Genomic DNA, 21,240 nt, shown 5'->3' on the forward strand with positions numbered 1-21,240 from the left:
AAGTGTACAGCGCTGCATACGTCTAGTAGCACTATAGAAATAAGTAGTAGTAGTAGAATCTGGCCCTTAATGTTTAAATCTAACAGATGTATCTTAACCGAAGGGCCCCCAGAAGACTTTGCCTCTCATCATTCAATAACAGTCCATTTTCATTTTTTGTGTTTCCAATTTGATATATGGTTGGAGTGGAAGAATATCCTAGTGGTTAGAGTGCTGGGAGGTCAACAAGGGAAGCCCAATTCAAACCCCACTGCTATCTTGGACAAGTCACTTAACCCTCTATTGCTTCAGGTACAAACAGACTGTGAGTCCTCTGGGGACAGGGAAATATCCAGTGTACCTGAATGTAATTCACCTTGAGCTACTACTGTGAACTAAATCTAAATAAATAAGGGCCCCTTTCACTAAGCCGCATAGGCGCCTACGCACGCCAAAATAGAGTTACTGCCCAACTACCATGTGGCTCTTGCAGTAATTTCATTTTTGGCGCATGTGGGCTATGCGCGTCTGAAAAATATTTTATTTTCTGGTGCGCATAGCGGATGCACGCCAAGTGGCCTCTGACGTGCATAGGTCATTACCGCCCAAATTCTTTACCGCTAGGTCTATGGCTGGCGGTAAGGTCTGAGACCCAAAATGGATGCGCGGCAATTTTGATTTTGCTACACGTCCATTTTTGGGAAGAAAAAAAATAAAGAGGCCTTTTTTACAGGTGGACTGAAAAATGATTCTGCGCAAGCCCAAAACCTGCGCCTTCACGACTGCAGGCCATTTTTCAGCGCGCCTTTGTAAAAGGAACCCTAAGTTCTCTCCCGCTCTGAAGATCCCTCAGACAACTAAACCCACTGCTTCCCTCACTAGCAGTCCTGGTTTCAGGGCATTCAGTCTCCAACGCTTGTGGCAGCTTTCACAGCTGTGACTGTTCTGGTGAGGAATGATCTATGAATAGACTTTGTGCTTTTCTTCTCATTTCGCTAAACTCATGATCGCTTTCTGAAGGAAAACTGAGAAAAGTAGCAGGTTGGGGTTGCCACCTCATCCCCAGGTCAACCGAACAGGCTGATCTGGTCCCGTTTAGCCTCCAGTGCATGCATTGAGTTGTTGTTTGAAAATCTTGGGACAGGGTTTCCCAAGCGTATCCTGGAGACCCTACAGCCAGACAGGTTTTTCAGGACATGAACAATGAATATGCAAGAAATAAATTTGTATACATAAGAACTGCCATACTGGGTCAGACCGAAAGATCCATCAAGCGCAGCATCCTGTTTTCAGGTGGCAGTAAGGTGTCCTGCAGTAAAGGCCATGAGCTAATGGGGAAATTAAAACATGGTCATTACAAAAAATATGGCAAGGCGGATATTTAACCACCGTGATAAAAGTGGCCACAGCATGCGGAAAACCCACACGCTGACACCAGTACGACCACTTTTCAGTGTCGCTTTGCTAAAGCACCTCATAATTTATATTAGCTAAAATTATTATTTAAAAAAACGAGTAAGCATAACAAACAAATAGTATAAGACATCATTTAAAAAAAAAAATACTTAAGAGGCCCTTGAACTAAGCTGTGTTAGGTAAAGTGCTGAATGTTTTCAACAGGAGCCAATCCAGGTCGTAAGTACTTGGCAGGATCCCGAAAGGTAGGTTGACTCTATGCCTTGGAAACCCCTCCATGCACACATTTCTCTCGTGCATTATCATTGCAGATAGCCTAAAGACCAGAGTGGCTGGGACAGGTTCGTGAAACCCTGCCCTAAATATACAAAACTGCAACTCCATGCGTGCAGAGACAACTAAACCTGTTTAGGTGACCTGGGAATGAGACATGATGGCCAAAACTCAAATTTTGCATTTATCTGATTACTCTTCTGCTGATATTCCACAGTTTTTCACCATGGAAAATATTATAATATCAATTGCTGATAAAATACGCAATTTGGGAGTCATAATTGACTCCGGTTTAACAACGAAATATCAAGTTTCTAAGATTATTAGCCTGGTGTTTTCGAAACTGAGGCTTGTGAGGCACCTGAGACACTTTTTGAATCCATCCAAGTTTCGGTTAGTTATTCAAAGTGTGAACTTTCCCTGTTTCGACTACTGTCACATTCTAGTAAGAGGGTTACCTAAGCATTACCTGAAAGCTTTACAATCTGCTCAAAATGCTACTGCTAGGATTTTAACAGGAATTTATTTACTTATTGCATTTGTATCCCACATTTTCCCACCTATTTGCAGGCTCAATGTGGCTTTCAGAGTTTGGTTATGACATAGTCATTCCAAGATGTCAGATACAAGTAATAATGTTCAGAGATTAAGTAAGGGAAGAGAGAAGGAAAATGTTAGGCAGGATAGTGTTAACGGTGGACTTGAATAACTGGGTGGGTTGGTGAGGTAGTTTAGTCTGGCTATGGGTTCTCTTTGTAGGCCTTCTTGGTATGCTCACAATGGCATAGCTACGGGGGGGGGGGGGGGCTTTGAGGCCTTAGTCCCCTACTTTTGGCTTAGTGCCCTTTGACTGGTTGTTGTAAATCTTTAACTACAAGTTCATTTTGTACCGCACAGCCCTCAAGAAACGCTTGTTCACACACCGAGCCTAACTTCTCTTTAATGTTATTAACAACTTCCTTTAAAGCTGTAATTGCTAAAGTACTGTCCTAAATCGTATTTTTATTTGTGTGAGCTCCGCTAATAAAGGTTCCAACAATCTGTTTACTTCACGTGGAGTTGCCATTTTAATAGGTGTCAGAAATTCTTGTTTAGGATGCTTACCTAAACAAGAGGAATAACAGACTCAATTTCGTTCTGTTTCATACCGGGCATCTTCTTAGTTAAGATGCCATTATTTAAAGCAAGAAAGATGCTATAAAGAACTGCAGGATAATTACAATCTCTGCAAGCATAGAGCAAATACCCTAGTCAGCCATTTTGGATGAGCGCCAAACCGGAAGTTTCTGAATTAAAATTTTTGTTTGAGGAGGTATGTCTGAAGGGTGAAGAGTGGGCGTTCCTGCGCTATCAGTTAGTGCATCTACATTAGCACACATCTAGCGTTCCGCACTGAAATCTAAGCCAATTGCATAACAACGTGCGTAACTTAATTGGCTTAACAAGCTAATCAGCGTTGGTAACAGCACCTAACAAGCAATAATGAGCACTAATTGGCAATAATTAAAATTTACCTGCGCAACTCACTAAGCGTATTTTGTAATGAACTGCGCCTAAATTCTAATGCGCGCAGTTCAAAAGGGGCATGGTTATGGGCAGGGAGATAGGCATTTCATGGGCATTCCAAAATTTATGCATGTAGTTATAGAATATGGCCCAGTGCGCGTAAATCTACACGTAGGGATTTACACCACATTTTCCTTGGTGTAAATGGAGGCACGTAGTGTAAGGCGCCAGGATATAAACTAAGCAAACTCTACATATCACGCCTAAATCTAGGTGGCTACGCCCCTGGCCCACATTACCACTACAATGAAATCTCTCCATTGGCTGCCAATTCATCAAAGAAAAAATTGAAAGTACTTTGGTTTTTAAAACATTAAACAATGAAATCTCTCCAATTATTGCTGCCAATTTAAGGATTTCTCAACCAGCTACAGCTTTACACTCAGTCAATAGTAGTTTGTTGGAAGTTCCTTCTTTCTGCATTTTCAGATTGGAACTGTACAGAGTGTCTATTTTTAAATTGATTGGTCCTAAGTTATAGAACGCTGTACCAGTGACTATCCATAAAATAAATGCTTAAATAATTAGCCACACCAGCATCGCAGTGGGATTTTCAGACCAAATAAAGTGGATTTTGTAGAGGTTTTTCCTCTACAATTTCAAGTTAAACTGCTCGACGCTGAGAGATTCAGTATTTCAGTGGATTTTAGATCACTCAGGAACTTATCCACCAAAGGGGGAGGGGGAGGGGGGGGTTAATATTCAGCCTGCAGTGGTCTGTGGTTTTTAAGCTGCTTACAGCTATGAGCTGAACTGAGCCTGGATATTCAATGCCAGCCATGTCTGGGCACTGGAGTTGAATACCCGGATTAGGATGCTCACCTGAAAACTAATTGAGAACCGGCTGATATTCAGATGAGTGCATGGTTAGTTTGGTACGTAAAGTTAGGACAGCCTTTTTGCTGTCCTCACTTTATACCTAAACTTCTGGAAACTACTAAAAACTCACCTGTTCAAAAAGGCATACCCGAACGATCCAACTTAAATGCCTCAACTCTGCAACACAACAAAAGCAAAGCTCGAACTGGACATAAATTAACTCTTCCTCCTCATGATTCCTAAATCTGTCTGTCACGCATGAACTTTACTCTACCACAACCTCACTCTGTATTTGTTCATACCGATATTGGCGATCGCCTCTACGGTACTATGTAAGCCACTGAGCCTGGAAATAGGTGGGAAAATGTGGGATACAAGTGTAATAAATAAATAAATACACTTAGGGGCCCTTTTACTAAGCTGGATAGGTGCCTACGCACGCCCGGTGTGCGTCAATTTGGAGTTACCGCCCAGCTACCACGTGGCCAGTGCGGTAATTTCATTTTTGACGCGCGTCCGCTCCTTGCGCCAGAAAATATCTTTTCTTTTCTGGCGCACGGCGAAAATTGAGCGGTAACTCTGACTTAACGCGCATAGGTGATTAAACATGAGAGACCTTACTGCTAAGTCAATGGCTAGCGGTAAGGTCTCAGACCCAAAATGGATGCGCGCCAATTTTTATTTTTGCCGCACATCCATTTTCGGCAAAAAAATTTTAAAGGCTTTTTTTTTTTACAGGCGCGCTGAAAAATAGATCTGTGCGGGTCCCAAAACATGCACCTAAACTAGCGCAACCCATTTTTCAGTGCACCTTAGTAAAAAGCAGTGGCGTAGCTACTATGGGGCCACGGGGGCCTGGGCCCCCTGTAGATTTGACCCTGGACTCCCCTGCCGATGACCCTCTCAACCCCCCTCCCGCCGCCAACACGCCGTCTGCTACCTTTGCTGGCGGGGGACCCCAACCCCCGCCAGCCGAAGTCTTCTTCCTTTGTTTGGTTTCCGAGTCTGACGTCCTGCAGATCGCAAGGCTTCGTTCTGTTTCTGTGAGTCTGACGTCAGACTCAGAAACAAAACGAAGGAAGAAGACTTCGGCTGGCGGGGGTTGGGGTCCCCCGCCAGCAAAGGTAGCAGACGGCGAAAGCGGGTTGACGGCGGGGGGGGGGGGGTCAAAGTTGTTGTTGGTGGTGCTGGCGGCAGTGGGGTTGTCGGCAATGGTAGGGGGGGTGTCGGCAATGGCACCGGGGGGGGGGGTGCTAAAATGTGCCCCCTCCCGCCGAAGTCTGGCTACGCCCCTGGTAAAAAGACCCCTATCTTAACCGGTTAATGGACTGAATATCACTGCTATCTAGTTAAGCGCTGACTTCACGCAAAGTGGGAGAAGGCATTAGGCGCCTCTTATGAATATCTGCAATGGGAAAGAGTATTTAAATCCCTCCTCAAGATCTCTGTTTCCAGTGCCCTGGTTGAAAATGGACATAAGATACTCTATTGTTGGTACTATACGCCCTAGCGCCTAGTTACAATGTTTCATTCGGGGTCAGCTCTGTGCTGGTGCCAATGTGGGCTGGAGGGGGATATGTTTCACATTTGGTGGTCTTGTCCCTGTGCACAAACGTTTTGGTCTATGATATTACAGTTTATCTTTCAGGTAACTGTGGTCCAATACCTTATGAAGATGGATCATTGTCTTTTACACTTTAAACCATGGGGAATAAAAAAACCAATTCACTGTTTTGCCATGCAGGTGTTTGTGGCAGGTAAGCTGGTCCTAGCAGCAGAGTGGAAGAGCCCTACACTCCTGGGTTTACAAGCTATTCTACACAAGTTGGATTATATTCATCTGATGTCCAAATTAACCGCTATGCGCACTGGCCAGCTGTTGACCTATCACAAGGTCTGGGACTTATATGTTCAATGGACTTCACGCCAGACTGCTCCCTAACCTGCATTTGTTTTGCAGGAGAGGTTTTTCTTTTGGGGACGGGGGGGGGGGGGGGGGGGGGGGACAGGGGGAAGGGAGGGATATTGGGGACTGAGGCATTGCATTAGGGAGGGAAGTTTTGGCTATATGACTTTTGTTATCTGAATTTTGGCTGTGCCTATGCTTGCTGTTATTCTTTTCTTTTCAATAAAGATTAAAAAAAAAAAAAAAGAGCTGACTTCACCCATGTTCCGCCCCTGGACCGTCACAGGCAATACTCAGTTGCACTACCCACCTAAATGCAGCTGAATATTGCCAGATGGCCAACTCAGCAAGGTTTAACTGGGCAGGAGTAAAACCTTTTTGAATATTGACCCCAGTGGGGGTTTTTTGGCAGAGGGGGTTGCCCATGTATGGTCTATGAGGAAAATGCAGAGGACACAGGACCCAAATTCCATAAATGATCCCAGAAATGTCACACCACAATATCTGTCTGCTCCAACATTAAGTAGACTCTGTTTGGTTCATGCAAGACTTTTTAGTTTCAAAGTTCTTAATAATGAATCATATGGAAAACAGAACTGTGTTCCTGTCATGAAAACACCAGCTTTGAAGTTCACAATTTAACCACCAGAAACTTTGCAAGACTGGCCTCATACCAGCACATGTGAATCACTGCTTTATGGAGAAATATATCACTTACTCATTTTCCTAGGGAGCAAACCATGCCAAGTTGAAGCAAGAGCACTAGAAAAAAAAGGGTGGGTGGGTTGTGGGTGGCGGAAGGGAGTTAAATTTAATTGGCAACTAAGATAAAGTCAATGATCCTTTTTTGTGGTCTGATCTGTAAAGCATTCTTATGGACAGGTTGTACTTGAAAGTTCCATCAGCTGGGTCCCGCCCTCGCTTTCACCATTTCCTGTCTGGCGGGACCCGGCAGCCTGCAGGGCCGGCGCAGGCAGCAATAATTGAATCACTGCAGGCGCCGAGGACGCCTGTAAGGTACACCAGGGAGAGACGGGGTTCATCGACAGGCGGGCAGATGCCGAGGCACTGCGGAGGAGGAGAGATAATGATGTGGGGTGCCACCGCTGGGTGGGCCTGAGCCAAGAATGGGTTGGGCCCACTGGCTCAAAATGGACCTTAAGAAGGCAACTTAAAGAACAGGAGCCATGGTGAGCAGGAAGTACACAGATGAAGAAATTTGCCTTGGGCACATTGCTGGAGAAGAGATCCTGCTGTATTTATACTGCTACCTGCCTGTGTAGCAGTCCCTGCATGAAGGAGAGCAACCCAGTGCCCTCATTCTATAATTCTGCATGCAAAATTATATACTTAGCGTGCAAAATTGCGCATGCAGAGTACAGAATACCTACAGTTCTGCGCATAAGTGAATTGACAAATTTGCTGCTAATTGGCACAAAACCAACTACTGGTGATAACTGGCACTAATTTGCAATTACGCACATACCTGCGCTAATCTCAGTGCGTAAATTCTATAGCACATAACTGCAAGGGGGTGTGGACATGAGAGGGGCATGGGAGGGTCAGGGGCGTGCTTAGCACTTTGGCTAGAGAACACCAACAGTTACATGTGAAACTGTGGCATGGACATTTACACCAGCCATTGACGTGGTGTATGCGGCCACTACTAAATGTTGACGCGTAATTACGTGCACAACTGACGATCTAGATTTTGTGTTTAGTGCGCAGCCTACCGCTGCCTAACTTTAGGCGACCTGTAGAGAGTTATCCTCTAATTGGGAGATTCTGTATACGGCGACTAAAGTTGCATGAGCAAATCAGCACGCACACTGCCGATTTGTATGCGCAACTTAATTGATTAATAAGCCAATTAGTGCCAATATTAGACTGCTAACAACCAATTATCGGTCTTAATTGAGATATACGAGTGGATCGTATTCTATAATGTTCTGTGTGTAAATCCTATAGCGTGTAAAGTCAAAGGGGGTGTGGCCAGGGGCATTCTAGGAGTGTTCCCAGAATTTACGTGCATTGTTACAGAATAGACCCCATCGGCACCTAATTTAGGCAATGGCATTTATTGCTGGTGACATTTATGCGCTCAAGAGGAGATTCTATATATGGCGCCTAAAAAAAAAAAATCACAGCTGAAATCAGTGCCGACTAAGCGTATTCTATAACTGGCACCTAGATTTAGGCGCCAATTATAGAATACACTTAGTTGATATTTCAGCACCAATACCTGTGCACATCCTTTTAACGAAAACCTGGTGTAAATCTCAGCACATATATTTAGGAGCACTGGGGCCATATTCTATAAACTAGGCGCCTAAATTTTGGAACGCCTATTAAACGCCCATTTCCCCCGCCCATAACCACGCCCCTTTTTGCCTCTGCACATTAGAAGTTTGGCGCACATCATTACAAAATAGGCTTAGCGAGTTGTGCGCCTAAATTCTAATCAGTACCAATTAGTGCTCATTATTGCTTATTAGGTGCTGTTATTAGCGCTCATTAGCTTGTTAAGCCAATTAAGTTACACGTGGTGTTATAGAATACGCACAGATTTCAGCACCTAAATTTAAGCGCACTATGTAGAATCCAGGGGTTAGCGCTATTCTATAAAGTGTGCGGACCCTCAGCGCTTACATTTTTCAGTGCCGATTTTTCGGCACCATTTATAGAATATAGTCCTAAGTGACCTGACTCTAGCTTTTACCATACACATACAGGGGAAACTTAATAAATGGTACCTTAAAAATCGGCACCATAAAACCATGTGGTTAGCATGATTCTATAAACCATGCCTAAAGTTAGGTGTAGTTTATAGACTATGCGCATGTGCCATTCCTGCAACTAAAATTTAGGCACACTCATTTAAGCCAACTAAAACCAGGCCTAAATACCTCCGCCTAAGTTAGGCACAGATCAGGTGTATACTGCGCATAGTTTTTGAAACGCCCACAACTCGCCCATTCTACGCCCATGACCATGCCCCCTTTTCGACTGTGCGCATTAGAATTTATGTGCACCGCGTTACAGAACATGCCTAGAAAGTTGTGCGCTTAAATTCTAATTAAAGCCAATTAGTGCTGCTAATTGGTTAAGTGCCAATTATCGGTGCTGATTGGCCTAATAATCAATTAAGTTTATACGCAATTTGGCCACACAACTTAAGGTGCCCTATACAGAATTTGGGGGTTAGTCCATGCCTGTGATATGTGTGGAGAGAATTTTCTGTATCTTTAACAGCTTCTTACAGTATAAAGGGAAAAAGCCAGAATATTACATGAAACCACAGAAATATTAATAAATGAACAGCTTGCTAGGAGCCGATTAGGAGGAACTCTTTATGCAAACACAAAACGTACGTTGTTCATTGATACTATTGGACCATCGTGAATGTGTAATGTCTATATGTTTTTGCATGCTGCATCACAGAAATACAGGACCACCCCAAGAGCCCATCCCCAACCAGCTCTGTTTCCCTGATCAATTTTAACCAGACACGGATCCTCTACAATTGGTGTAGCTTTAAGCCTTTCCTCACACTTTCAGGGCAAATCCTAAATCCTAATAAATAAACGTGAACTCTAGAGCTATCACTAGAATGACCATATAGTTTCAATCCCAGGTTTGAGGGGGTGGGGGAGACAGTCCAGGATTTACCCCATTGCACACAGGGAGAAGTAACCCTCCTCTTCTTATGGAATTGAACAGGGGAACCAGACCAGCAAGTGTACAGCTTGGGTGTAGCATATCACCACACACTACAGTGACATTAGAACAGTCTGCTATATACCAACCAAATAATTCAGAAGAATGCTATATAAATATTTGTGAGGGGGTACACAGAACACTACCCTCACCCTTAAGAAGGATCCCTCAGGTACTGCAAACCACCTTGAAACCTTAGCCCTGCCCAGGGAGGAAGTGAGAAGGGAGGGGTGGAGCCGAAACCAGGAACTATAAAAGGCAAGGCCAGACTGGGGTTAAGAAGGCCCAGGGAAAAGGAGCAAAGACCTACTGCATACACCACATCAGGTACCTGTGAAAAGGAATGGCAACAGTCAGGTAGGCCACGTTAAACTTGGACCTTGTGCAGGCTGGCTAATGAAGTACTAAGAACTGTACTTTTAACTCTGGAAACCAGGCCAGAGTCAAGAGAAAGTATTTCCTTACCAAGAGACTGTAGTGCAGGCAGTGGTCTTGCAGGAGCAGGCCACGGAGGACATTTGTATGTTTATAGACTGGTTTTGCATTTGATTTCTCCTTCTCCTGTGGAGTGGAGGAGTGGCCTAGTGGTTAGGGTGGTGGACTCTGGTCCTGGGGAACTGAGTTCGATTCCCACCTCAGGCACAGGCAGCTCCTTGTGACTCTGAGCAAGTCACTTAACCCTCCATTGCCCCAGGTACAAATAAGTACCTAAGCCGCATTGAGCCTGCCATGAGTGGGAAAGCGCGGGGTACAAATAAAAAAAAAAAAAACTGTACAAGACCCCTTTTCCCAACACCTTTAATAAACATTCATTTTGCTCCCCCTAACCCGCTGCATGTCACCTTATCCAGGCCCTGAGCCTGTCCTCCCTCACGGTATCACAGTATGTCAAGACATAAGAACCATGTCGGTTGGTTTTCCAATAAAAATTATTTACAGAAAAACAAAACAGAGTAACATCATGCATAGTGCAGACAACAGCATCACATATTCCATGTATGGATTCACCTCGTGCTACCCTTCTAATGCAGGGGATTTGCCACCAGTGCTCCACTCACCGGAACAAATCTTTGTTTTTATACAATAACCATGGGCTCCTGGGGGAGGGGGGCAGGACAGCTGAAGATCTGGATAAGTGATTTGATTGTGGGCCACGTTCTTTAACGACAGTCTTGGTTAAGCAAAAAGATGACGTTGTGCAGAGACTTCTATAACTTAATTCTGGGAAAGAATTTGAAAGTTAGCAGCTTTCTGGTTTTGGAATGGAGGCGTGGCCTAATGGTTTGTAGAGCGGGTTGGAGACCTGGGGCATTGGGTTTCAATCCCTGCTGGTGCCTGACAGTCAGCAGTGGGTTGAGAACCTGGGGAACCATGTTCAATTCTCTCTGCAGCTCAGTGTGACCCTGGGCAAGTCACTTAGGGAGTCTTTTACTAAAGCTTAGCTCAAGTTATCTGCAGTAGGGCCCATAGGAATAACATGGGCCCTGCTGCAGATAACTCGAGTTAAGCTTTAGTAAAAGACCCCCCTTAGCCCTCGACTGCCCCAGTTACAATAACTTAGACTGTGACACAGTGCAAAATACCTGTAATAGAAATTGTAAACTGCATAGTCACCTCAGGGAGCACTTGTGGTATATCAAGTACTGAAATAAATAACTGTGTGACTCTGAGGTTAACCTGCCCTATAATTAGGCTTAGTAACGGGATGGATGTAATGACACATTGTTTTGCATGTTGCCATCACATAACATTGTATGACTAAGCTTATGCTGGGGTCAACTTGTTGGGCAGACTGATGGACCGCACTGGTCTTCGCCTCTGCCATTTACCAATAGGCTCTGGAGTCACCAACACTATGTCATATATTATCGGAGGCCAACAACTAAAGATTGTTCTTTCATTTTAAGCTGATGAGGGGACACATTTAGCTGATGTGGCATGTGATGTACCCTTGCCCTCCTTCATCCCAAATCCTATAAGGCAAACCAAGGAGAACGCTACAAAACATTAAGGACACACCAGCCTTCCACAAATCCAAACTTGATGCCTCACACTTAAACCTGTTTAGTACCTGTTCCACCCATTTCAAAACCAGGTTGTGCCTGAGGCATTTAGATTTTTGCTTTTTTTCTCATCCTTTTTTAACACATTCTCACTGATGACACTTGTACAAGGTTTGGTAGTCAAAAATTCTTCCCACACCAGAGCACAATAGCAGCAAGGAGAACCCCCAAATATAATTATAACTGCATCCTAAACATATAAGAAAGGGAATAAAAGGTCTGCAGCTCTAAGTGCAATGAACAGAAGGCTTGCAGGTTGTGTCATTTTAGAGTGGATGTGGCTCACCCCAAACACACAGATGTTACCACCACAGTACATGGCTTTATCTAACCTTTCTTCCTGCTGGTTCAATAGATTTTGGCTGCCGATCTGGGGATTACCTCCTGCTGTGCTGCAGCACATTCACTTCCATTCCACCCCAAAATCCGAGGTTAAAGGGCAGCTGCGCTCTTTCACCAGGACCAGGAGAGGAGAAGCCGGGATTGGGGTCTCGGCCCGGCCGTGCGAAAACTTTTCCGGGAGAGAGGCACAAGCAGAGCCCTGCGCAGCTCCCCAGCAGGGAGTTCCCGATCCGGATCTGGGTCCGGAGGACAGAAAGGGGGATTCGGGTTCCGCCTAGCCGGGTGGATCGGAGGAGGCCTCCACCCCCCCCCCCCCCCCCCCCCCGGATCCTGCTTTCCAACACCTCCAGACAAATGCAACCCCGGCCAATCCGGCCACGGAGGGAGGAGAACCGCCCCCGGTCCTGGAGGGGTAGGAGAAACCGCGCCGATCCCCAGTCAACCACCAGGACCACAAGAGAAAGCGGCGCGAAGCCGAAGCGACTTTTTACCCACCGGAGACACAAAGGCGACTCCTCTCAGCCGATCCGGATCCAGCAGGGCGCTGTGGCGGACCCAAGTTTGCAGGGGGCGGGGGAAGGGTGCTCTCTGATCAAAGATCCGAAAACACGAGTGTCTGGCGAGGGGAATCCTGAAAATGGCAGGGACGGAGGAAAACCAGAAGCCCAGACAGCTTCCTAGCGGTAGGCAGGGAGAAGTACAGCAGCAGCTGCAGCTCAGGGCACAGAGGGGCGCCTGAGGAGAGCTGGAAAGAGATCCCGATGGGGCCGGGGATTTCCCGGAGCTGTGCCCTTTCCAGGGACGTCCTGCAGGTGGGTAAGACTCTGACCCCAATGGGATCAGGCATTATGTGAATGTGCAGGGTGAGGCCATATAAGAAACTCAATTTCCCAAAACACAAGCGAGATTCCCCTCTTCACATTCCCTAACACATCAACACCCTCCCCCCCCCCCCCCCACCTCACGTTCACTCTGAGTTCTCCTTCCCATAATAACTCACACTAACACCAGTGCTATCTGCCTACTTACATCACTCAACACACGCACTCACAGGGTGAGAAAAGATCCCCCCTACAACATGCATTAGCACAAGTAAAATCCCTCCCCCCCCCCCCCCCCCAGGTCCACTCGCACAGGCACAAGTGAGATGCACCTTCCTCCCACCCCCCTCCTGCCTAAATTGTAATTGTATTCAAAGTCGTTAACTCGCGACAGGATTGTGAAAAATTACAGACGGACCTTACCAGACTGGGCGGCTAAATGGCAGATGACGTTTAATGTGAGCAAGTGCAAGGTGATGCATGTGGGAAAAAAGAACCCAAATTATAGCTACGTCATGCAAGGTTCCACGTTAGGAGTTACGGACCAAGAAAGGGATCTGGGTGTCGTCGTGGATAATACACTGAAACCTTCTGCTCAGTGTGCTGCTGCGGCTAGGAAAGCAAATAGAATGTTGGGTATTATTAGGAAAGGTATGGAAAACAGGTGTGAGGATGTTATAATGCCGTTATATCGCTCCATAGTGCGACCGCACCTTGAGTATTGTGTTCAATTCTGGTCGCCGCATCTCAAGAAAGATATAGTAGAATTGGAAAAGGTGCAGCGAAGGGTGACTAAAATGATAGCAGGGATGGGACGGCTTCCCTATGAAGAAAGACTAAGGAGGCCCCCCTCTGTCCACCACCGGGCCGGGCCCCCTGCATTGAAATCACAGCGCCTCTCACCTCCGTATGAAAGCGCTGCAGGCAGCAGGGCACAGATCATCTCCCTTTCGCCCTCCTTCCCTCCCTGTGTCCCGCCCTTGCGGAAGTTACGTCAGACGAGGGCGGGACACAGGGAGGGAAGAAGGCCCGGAGGGAAATGATCTGCTGCCCTGCTGCCTGCAGCGCTTTCACACGGAGGCGAGAGGCACTGTGATTTCAATGCAGGGGGCCAGGCCCGGTGGCAGACGGTCGACGACGGAGGGAGGGTGGGACTGCGGCGCGGGCTCCCCTTGGAGGCCCAGGCCCAGGGAATTTTGTCCCCCTGCCCTCCCCTCTCGGCGGCTATGCCCCAGCGTAAAAAAATAAATTCTATGTGAGAAGCGCGTGCCGATCCCAAAACTACTGCAGGATGCCTGAGCGCGCCCTGTGCTAGTACTTTTTAACCTGCGGTAAGCAGACATTAGTGCTTACCGCAGCTTAGGAAAAGGACCCCTTGAGGAGATCACCACAGGCTCACGACCAGTCTATGCGTTAAATATCAGCAATAAAGCCGTGTATTGAACTCTAAATTCCACTGGTAACCAGCGTAGTTTGACAAGTTTTGGAGAAATGTGCTCAGATTTGGGAGTCCAAAAAGAACATGAGATGTGGCGTTTTGTGTTATCTGTAAAGATCGCAAAATTTTCTTTGGTACCACAAAAAGCAAACTGTTACAGTGATCAAAGTGGAGAGTAATCAAATTTAGGTGTACACAGATCTACTGTAAAGCTAAAACAATTCATTCAACACATCTGTATCCTGCAAAGTGTTCTAAAATCCCAATGAATGTACCATATATCCGTTAACTTTGCTTTATGATAAATGCTATATTAATAAATTTTGCATTAATCTGTATTATGTTATATTTTTAATAGCTATTGCTAGTGGTTAGAGCACCGGTCTTGCAATCCAGAGGTGACCGGTTCAAATCCCACTGCTGCTCCTTGTGATCTTGGCCAAGTCACTTACCCCTCCATTGCCTCAGGTACAAACTTAGATTGTGAGCCCTCCTGGGACAGAGAAATATCCAGAGTACCTGAATGTAACTCACCTTGAGCTACTACTGAAAAAGGTGTGAGCAAAAATGTAAATAAATAATAACAATTTATAAACACATTGGAAACATAACAGCAATATTTTATAAATTAAGAATTGTACGGCGTATTAGATCACTGGTTTCTGTCGAACTTTCGTAAAATTGTTCAGTCTGTAGTTTGTCCACTGTTAGATTACTGTAATGGTTTGCTAATGGGGATTACCGGTAACACACTGAAGGCGCTACAAGTAGTTCAGAACGCTATGGCCCGAGTGATTAAAGGAGGCTCTCATTATGGACATGTTACTTCAATTTTGAAATCACTGCATTGGCTCCCTGTAAAATTTCGCATTGATTTTAAAATTTCATTGCTAGTTTTCAAAATATTGAATGGTAATATTTCACCAACTCTTAGTGCCACTCTAAGATGCTATCAACCTACTCGCTCTGTGAGATCATCTCAGAAACAGCTACTTGACGTGCCTTCATTTCATCAGGTTTATTTAGAAGAATGCAGGTCATCTATATTCTACATCAAAGGTCCGAAATTATGGAATACTTTGCCCATTGAACTTCGTTCAATACAAAATATGGACCAGTTTAAAAAAGCATTGAAAACTCATTTATTTCTTCAGGCTTTTGGTTCCTCTGAGGTATAAATTATTTTAATACCATGTAAATTTTAATCTGTTGTATGTTTGAATTGTAGAGTTTTTTTGTATAGTTTGTTGTGTAAAGAAATAATATTTATTGCTTTGTTTTTTTAATATTTTGTATGTGATTTGTTCCCCACTTAGACCTTTAAAGATATAGCGGGTTATAAATAAAGTTTTATTATTATTATAAAAAAACATCAGATCCAATCACATAATATAAAATAATACGTTGATATTTGTTTTATGTCCCTTTTGCAGAACACTCAAGACAGAAAACATTGGGGCCCTTTTACCTACCGCCGGGGTAGAGTGCAGCGAATTGGCCGTACTGCCGGGTTCTCCCAGGAGCGCAGTGGTAGTTCCAGTTGCGGCATTAGAAAATAGCTTTTATTTTCTAGAGCCGATGGGCGGGGAGTAGGCATGTCTAACGGTAAGCAGCGCTGCCCGATTACTGCCAAGTTACTGCCAGAGCCCTCACCACCTCCTAAATAGCAGGAGGTAAGGGCTACAGGAGCCAAATTTTTAAGTAGCGCACAGCCATTTACTGCCTCTGTTGGGGAAATGTCCTTTTTATCCGCTGCAGAAAAAGGTGGCCGTGGCACGTGGCAATACCACACGCCGATGCCACAGCGGGCCACCTTTCACCACCGCTTGGTAAAAAAGCCCCCCTAGTTAACTGCGATAAAAAAGCAGCAGATACTTGGGTGCATAAGGAGAGGAATGGCAGCAGGAAAAAAAGAAGAGGTTGGTTCTTCTGTATAAGTCTCTGGTGAAACCTTATTCACAGGCCAATTCTCAAAACCTATCAGCAGCGGTAAGGCCAGTTAACACGGGAATAGCACGCATTTCAATCTGGATGGAATGCTCACAGGGCTTTACCGCGGGAAACAACATACGTACCAGAGATGGCATTGTAAGCGATACAAAATGCTTCTACTCGATTGTTGGCGGGTGTGGCCCAGTTTAACCATGTATCTCCAATCTTACGCTCTTTGCACTGGTTGCCAGTCCACGCTCGAGTACAGAACAACGTGGTACAGTTGGTACACCAAGCACTGTACTCTTATTTTGTTCACCGATATCTTAAAGATGTAACTCAGGAATACCAACCCGGTAGATCCTTGTACTCTGAAAATCTGAAGTTTTTGGCGAATGTTAAATTGCAAACTGTGGCATATGGTAACGCATGGAACACTGCATTCTTGATAGCAGGTCCACAAATTTGGAACAAATTACCAAGTTATTTGAGACTGTGTAGTAGTAGGGTTCAATTCAGTAAGGGGTCCTTTTTACTAAGCCGTGTACGCGTCTGCGCGTGCCCAACGCGTGCCAAAATGGAGTTTCCACCTGATTACCATGTGGTGCTTGCGGTAATTTCATTTTTGGCGCAAGTCCAATACGTGTGTCTGAAAAATATTTTTTATTTTCGGGCACGCGTAACAGATGCGTGCCAAGTGGCATTTGGCACAAGCAGGTCATTACCACCCGGTTACCGCATGAGACTTTACCGCTAGGTCAATGGCTGGAGGTAAGGTCTCAGACCCAAAGTGGACGCGCGGGAATTTTCATTTTGCCACACATTCATTTTCAGCAAAATTTTTAATAAGGCCTTTTTTACAGGTGTGCTAAAAAATGGATTGGCACGCACCCAGAACCCGTGCCTACACTACAGCAACCCATTTTTCAGTGCGTCTATGTAAAAGGACCCCTAAGTTACTGAAGACATTCTGGGTGAGTTCCCCACTCTCAAATTATCCCCAGTGATTCCTAGGTTACTGGGACCACACTCCCAGTGGTTCCACAATTCCTAGAAAGCACCCACAGACCCAACGCACAAACCACCAGGATTCTTAGTCAGTCCAGACAAGCAGTGGCAATGAACTAAAAATGTTTGTCATGAAAAATTAGAACAATGAACAGAAAAGGTGCAATCAGCAAATAATAACAGGTAACTGAAATATGAATCAATTATAACACTATCTAAGCAGTTATTTACTATGTAAATAGTACCTGGGGAGTTCAGGACATATAGCTTACTCATAGGTTATCAAATATAACTATTTACAGGGCCTCAGCAAATAGATTTTTCTTTCTCTTCCTGACTAAAACTGGAGAAAAAGCCAGTACATCTTAGTTGAATTTGAGCTCCTGGGCCAATCAAAGCCCAGAACAACATTTTTTAAAAGTAGCTGGCCACAGCACTGCTGGTTAACTACGTTACGTCTCTGTGTTAAACTAAAGAAGGAGCAGTTTAAAGCCCTATAACAGCTTTAAACATAAGCATGCACCACCAGCTGACAACCTAGAGAAATACACTTCATGAAATATTCTTGTATTTGTTAACACCGGAGTCTGCTAACACCTCTCCGGATTATGTAAATCATATTGAGCCTACAAATAAGTGGGAAAATGTGGGATACAAATGTAACAAATAAATAAAACATACATGGAGCTGATGCTGTCTGTTTTATTTTGAATATTGTATAATTTAGTGCCTGTTATTGTTTTACTGTTTCTTTTATTGTGTATGTTGATTTGTAATCCACCTAGTTGTAGGTGGACGAGAAATATTTAAATAAATAAATTGTATTTAAATGTAATTCAAAGTATGGCAATGATGTCGTTCGCTATGCCTTTCCAATGCTCAGAGTAGAGCGCACAAACAAACCCTGCTCATATCAATGGAAAAATAACGCCAGCTCGGAGCTTGGGGGGGGGGGGGGGGGTTGAAGAGAGGATTTCTCTTGATTTCCAGTTTAACATCTGCCAGTTTTGATTTCTTTGGAAGCAGAAGAAAGCCCGTAAGCGCCAGTACTGAAAAAGAAATGTGTACGACAGTGGCGTAGCTACGTGGTGCCAGAGGGGCCTGGGCCCCTGTAGGTTTGGCCCTGGACCCCCCCTCCCCCCGCCAACCCTCCCCCGCCATCGCCGTGGGCTACCTTTGCTGGTGGGGGACCCCAGTCCCCGCCAGCCGAGGTCCTCTTCTTCCCACAAAGGCTTCGTTCTGTTTTTGACGGGTGCAGGACGTCAGACTCACAGAAACAGAACAAAGCCTTGCAGATCAGCTGATCTGTACAACGTGCAGGACGTCAGAAACAGAACGAAGCCTTGCGTGGGAAGAAGAGGACCTCAGCTGGCGGGGATTGGGGTCCCCCGCCAGCAAAGGTAAGCGATGACAGTGGTGGTGGGGGAGGGTCGGCGGCGGGAGGGGGGATCGTCAAAGTTGGTGGTGGTGGTGGCGGTGGGGGGGGGGGGGGTTGGCAATGGCGGGGGGGGTTGGTGGTGCCGGGGGGTGGCTAAAATGTGCCCCCTCACCTCGGGCTCTGGACCCCCCTCCCGCTGAAGTCTGGCTACCCCCCTGGTGCACGACTTCAAGAGCAAACCCAAAAGTGAAAGCACACATTGCCATCTATTCTCTGTACTTAAATATAAGTTTTCCAAGTACAAGAACATTTTGAAATGCTTATATTTAAAGGCACAGAAGAGTGACGCTAATGTGTGTGCTTCATGGTCAAGTTTGCCTGGTGTATGCGCACAAGAGCTGCGCTTATCATGACACTGCTCTGCACGTGCACCAAGCAGCACGTTCTTCCCCTTGCTTTCGCTTTTACAGTGCGTTTATAATTTGAATATCATTTCCTTTGAGCACTGGAGAGCTAGTTTTCCGTTCTGTTCTTTGCGATCGGCTCATTGTAAACTCAGCAGGCAGGAAAGAGTGGGGATCTTTCCTGCCCCAAAACCACCTTCGCGGAAACCGGAAACAGGACATTGCATCACTGCACACTGAGAGAGAAGGGGAAGCTACTTTTTCACTGCCACCGCTGCGACTTTTTAAACGCAGGGCAGCTGGAAGGAAAGCAGCTGAGTGACAATATGGCAGGGAGCGACAGGAAGCACCACGGGGCCCCTGGAGGCATGAGGCCCTGTGCAACCGCTCCTGTTGCCCCTGCCGCCGCTTGTTTAAAATGACTGCCGAGGCTTCAAGTGGTGGCCTCGCAAGACTTCCGCTGAAGTCTCATGAGGCCGCCGCTTGAAGTCTTGGCAGCCATTTTAAACAAGAGGTGGCAGCGAGAGGATCAACAGTAGTGGGCAGGAAAAAGTGGGGATCTTTACTGCCCCGAAGCAAGCCACTAGACCACCAGGGTGGTGAGGTATGTGCGGGGAGTGAAAGCAAAGCTCAGTTCGATGGTTCTGCAGGGACCCCACAGGACCCGGGTCCATCCCCATGGGATCCCCTTGGACCTCGGTCCATCCCCGCAGACCTAGAGGGGATCCCTGTCCCATGCAGCTCTCTACTTTGAACATGCCAATCTACATCTTCTCACAAAAGAACCGATGGTCCTCGTCTTTGATGGAAACCACCATGTTCTACTCCTATTTTGTTCCTGATAGCCACAGAAAATGGATTTGATCCAATGTCATCTTTACCCATGACAACATTTAAAGTTTTCTGTATATAGAATTGGGTTTACAATGGCCCAATCGCAAAGAGGAAGAACGCTGATTATCCTGTTGAGGTTATATGAGTTCAGTTAAGACTTCGACAAGGCTATGTCAATCCACTTGATACTATGCTTGTTTGTTTCACAGCTTGTTTTCTATGTCACTTCTGCCATTTTTGTTCAGATTTTTGCTTCCTTTGTATTGCATTTAAAAACACAATTTAAAAAAATTGGGTTTACAGAGAGTGTATAAACTATGTGGGTAGATAAAATTGTTACAAAATATTTATGTGAAAGTGGTCGCTCTCAGTGGTCTAACTGTGGCACTAGGGCCCTTAGTATAATAGGGCTATTGCCAGTTTCAATGAACGAGCCCAAAATTGGCTATCATTTAAACACCAAAACACATTCTTGAGTGGATCACTGCAATATATCATGTAGAGACTCTCAATATTCTGCAAAATGAGATATAAACAGCAACTTCTCTTGTGCGAAGAACAATGCAATAGTCTCATCTGAATAAATATGCTGTAATGTTTACTCTGTTCTACAGAGCTCCATTTCGGATAAAACGCCTTCCTCAGGAACCCAAACATCAATGTCTTCAAAAAGAGAAGTGTGCACTGAGTAATCCACCGTGCTTCAAAATGCCTTTGGTCCTGCCGCGGTCTGAATATCGGTCCCACTGTATATACACTCTCTGTAAACACAATTCTTTAGATGTCAGTACTGTTTTATTGAGAGCCCCTTTTACAAAGCGGTGGCAAGTCCAATGCAGGCTTACCGCTTGCTAAAAAGGAAGTACCGCTGGGCTGCTGCAGCAGCAAGGTGGTACTTCCCACCCCCAGCAGGCTGTCATATCTGGTGCTACAAAAATATATTTATTTTTGTAATGCTGGTGTATATCCGGCGGTAATCGGGCAGTGCTGCATGCTGCCCATTTACCACTGGGTTAGCGCTGGAGCCCTTATTGCCATCTCAAAGGGTGGCAGTAAGGGCCCCCCCCCCCCTGAAATGGCCACACGGCAAGTGCTTCACTTGCCACACGTCCATTTCTTGAAAAAAAGAAACACCTACCTTTTACCCACTGCGGTAAAAGGGGGTCTCAGCCGCATCACAGGCTCCCTTTTTCCATAGCTTGAAAAAAGGGGGTCTCAGTGTTTTCTGATTTGTGGTTTGTTTTTGAGTAACATATCTTTAGCAATGGAACACTTTTTACCTGAAAATGACAGAAAGTTATCAGAACTGTCGCATCCCTCCTTCATGCCAGGAGTTCTGGAGAG

General features: G+C 45.4%; 1 protein-coding gene across 7 annotated transcripts in view; it reads right to left on the reverse strand.

Annotated features, from left to right (window-relative positions):
• CUEDC1 (CUE domain containing 1) overlaps positions 1–12,934 on the reverse strand; it is a 137,156-nt gene extending 124,222 nt beyond the window's left edge. For 4 of the 7 annotated variants that reach the window (XM_030222505.1, XM_030222511.1, XM_030222509.1 and 1 more), the window contains exon 1: positions 12,072–12,932. The gene's annotated coding sequence lies outside the window, so the exon portion shown is untranslated. Of the gene's footprint in view, positions 1–12,071 lie in introns of all 7 variants that reach the window. The other 3 variants (XM_030222513.1, XM_030222507.1, XM_030222508.1) reach the window with 3 other exon arrangements.
• Between the last annotated feature and the right edge of the window lie 8,306 nt (positions 12,935–21,240).

This window comes from Microcaecilia unicolor, chromosome 13, assembly GCF_901765095.1.
Source record: "Microcaecilia unicolor chromosome 13, aMicUni1.1, whole genome shotgun sequence".
Taxonomy (NCBI): domain Eukaryota; kingdom Metazoa; phylum Chordata; class Amphibia; order Gymnophiona; family Siphonopidae; genus Microcaecilia; species Microcaecilia unicolor.